The sequence below is a fragment of the Marmota flaviventris genome, chromosome 7 (assembly GCF_047511675.1).
Source record: "Marmota flaviventris isolate mMarFla1 chromosome 7, mMarFla1.hap1, whole genome shotgun sequence".
NCBI classification, from domain to species: Eukaryota; Metazoa; Chordata; class Mammalia; order Rodentia; family Sciuridae; genus Marmota; species Marmota flaviventris.
This window is the reverse complement of record NC_092504.1, coordinates 145,237,215-145,240,785: the sequence shown is the minus strand read 5'-3', so window position 1 is coordinate 145,240,785 and position 3,571 is coordinate 145,237,215.

The window sequence follows — 3,571 nt, the reverse complement described above, 5'->3', positions numbered from 1 at the left end:
GAGTTCAACAACCAGTGAATAAAAAAAAAATTCTCCAGGCCAGACAGCAGATCATAGACAACCATAGCAGGAGTAAAACAGGGAAAAAGCCATATGTCAACCTCCCAAAAATCATTAAAGTAAACCTGCACTTTGTTCAGCTCACAACACTAACATATCTAACCTCTGCTTCTATTAATTCAAATATAACATTTTAAATATGATAAAAAGTATGTTACTTTTCTAATGAATACAACAGATATGAGATATACTCAACTCTGTTCTAAAAGCCAACTTATAAGTACATAGGGGTAAAACATTAGGATAAAATGTAATTATGGCACTTCATATGAAATACCCTAAATACTAAAAAACATAATCTCAAAAGAAAAAATTCAAATTTCTGAACTCAAAACACAATAGTATATTTTTAAATGATACTTTGAACAGATACAAAACACTAATAGAGTTCTCCCACAAGAATTCCCAGCAATATATAAAGTATTATGCTCATCAGAAGAACCAATCCCTTGCTTGCAACAAATAAGAGAACTAACTTTTTATAAATGTAGAACTTTAGGGACTGGGGTCGGGGCTCAGTTGTAGAGCACTTGCCTAATATGTGTGAAGCACTGGGTTTGATTCTCAGCACCACATAAAAATAAATAAACAACAAAAAATGTAGAACTTTAATAAGACATAGGGATATGCTTTCTAAATTGAAAAGTAGAAAAGAAAATGTTTTAAAAAGTTTATTTTTAGTAAATATTTCTTAATTACAAAAATCAGCTATTGACTTATCTCTTACGCTTTGTAATGATTTGAGTCCTGAGGAAATTCCATCTGTAGTGGTTTTAAGTATCATGCAATATAATAGTTGACATTGAATTTTTTTCTTAGAATAATTTCATCTAAATCTGGAAGAGGTATTGTTGTGTATGTGTATATGTGTAAATACATGATGTTTTTAAACATACCTCTGGATACCTCTGATGCTTGAATCCTGTCAAAGGACATTGTGTGGGGAGGGGGATGGGGGAGGTGCTGGGATAGAATCCAGGGCCTCTCAATTGCTAGGCAAGTGTTCTGGCACTGAGCTGCATACCCAATCCCCAAAGACATCTTAATAAGCAAAAAATAATTAAAATCATTTAAGATTATTATGAGAATTTTCAAACAAGACAATTCTCTCAATAAAAAAACCAAGAAAGCTAAAAGTATATCTTAAAAATATTGCTGATGGACAACAGCAGAAGTTCACAGGATTAAGAATTCTGTAGAAAACTAAAAAGAGAAGAAATTAAAATTTATATATGAGAAACATACTGCACAGAACTGGAAACCTAGAGGACATGAGGCATTTCCTAGTAAGTACAGACATTGCAATACAACTCTAAAATAAGAAAACTCAATCAATCAATTAGCATAGAAAATTTTGGACTGGTGCTTACAGAATTCCCACTGGAAAAGACCCTGGAGTCATTGGGGCTCACAGCTGAGTGTTACCTGACCTTTAATAAATTATGGTTTTATTTTAAATGTTTATGATCTAGAAAGAAAAAAAAGAGGTGACTTTCCTAAATCCAGTTTGTTTCACCAACGCCTAATATAGTCAAGATATTTCATCCAATGTAGAATGTCAATGTTTATACAACAGGCTATTTTGTGCACCACTGAAAATGTACTGTCAGTTAGTGCACCGAGCTGTGGCTGTGAGAGTGGGGCCTGGAGAAGGGCGGGGCCTGGAGAAGGGCGGGGCCTGGAGAAGGGCGGGGCCTGGAGAAGGGCGGGGCCTGGAGAAGGGCGGGGCCTGGGAGAGGGCTGGGGTCTGGATAGGACAGGGGTCAGAAGAAGAGACACAGCCTGGAGTAGGGGCAGGGTCTTAGAGGCTCAGTCAGGGGAAGAGCCTGTGGAGGGTGTGGTCTGGAGGATGGGGGGGCGGGTCAAGAGAAGGGAGGCAGGGCGTGGAGGAGAGGTCTGGAGGAGGGTCAAAGCCGGTAGAAGGGACCACAAATGGTGAGAAACAGTAGCCTTGGTGATCATTAGCTCAGAATCCCGTGTTCTCTAGCCTTCCATCCCAACAACCCACTTGAGGGAAACTGACCTAAGCTGGGCAGAGGCAGTGACAGACTGCCTGACCCATCACCTGCCATGCCACTAGGCACCCACCACCTGCTGCACTAGGCACCAGCAGCTTCCCAAAATCCAGGGCAGAAGTCCCTGGGCCATCCACCACCACTGCCTGCTCTGTACCAACCACCTTAAGTGCATGGAAGTGGCAGGTATTCCACTGAAAGAGGAGAGGAGCCAGGCATGGTGGTATAAACCCATAATCCCAGCTACTAGGGAGACTGAGAAAGGAAAATCCCTGGTTGAGGCCAGTCTGGGCATTAGCAAGATCCTGTCTCAAAAAAGAAATGAGGGTGTTGCTCAGTGGTAGAGCACTTATATCGGATGCATGAAGTCCTGCGTTCAAACCCCAGTACTAAAATATATACATATTTTTTAAAGGAGAGGGATACACTTATTATAAAACTCAATTCCTTTTATTCTACATTCATCTTTATCATCATTTAAATAAATTTTAATGTTCATGGACAATGAACTATTTTGGCAGAAGCTGTAGAGCACCTGAAAACTAAAACTCAAGATAAATGATTACTAAAATTAAGATGTAAGTCAGTGGAAAAGCTAGATTGAGCTCATAGAAACCTGATTCTCCATCATACTGATGTAGGCACTGACTTTCTCAACAAGATCCATAAAGTTCAAAAAATAAAACCAAGACTCAATAAGTGGGATGCCTTCAAATTAAAATGCTCTGCCCAGTAAAGGAAACAGGATCATAAAGAGAGCCCCTCAGAATGGGAGAAAATCTTTTCCATCTACTCTTCCAATAAGTGATTAATATCCAGAAATATAAATAACTCAAAACACTTAACAACAGAAAAATTAATAGCTCAATAATGGGTAAAAGAACTAAACAGATGTTTCTCAAAAGAAGAAATACAAATGGCCAAAAAATACATGGAGAAAAAAAGGTTCAACATCCCTGGCAATCAGAGAAATGCAAATCAATCTACATTAAGATTTCATCTCCAGTTAGAATGGCAAACATCAAGAATACAAAAAATAACAAACTGTGGTGAGGATGTGGAGAAAGATATACTTTCCTGTTGTTTATGGGACTGCAGACTAATGCAACCACTCTGGAAAGCAGTATGGAGATTTCTCAAAAAACTAGAAATAAAGTCCTCACATGATCCAGCTGTCCCCCCTACCTTTTTTTTAAATAAAAAGAACTAAAATCAGCATGCTATAATAATACAGGCATATCAATGTTTAAGCCAGCATAATTCACAATAGCCAAGCTATGGAATCATCCCAGGTATCTATCAACAGATAATCAGATAAAGAAAGCATAGTATATACACACAACACAATTTTACTCAGCCATAAGGAAGAATGAAATTACTGCATCTGCTGCTAAGTGGATGGAACTGGAGACCATCATGCTAATTGAAATAAGCCAGACTCAGAAAGCCAAGGATCAAATGTTTTATCTTATATGAGAAACTAGAAATAAATAAGG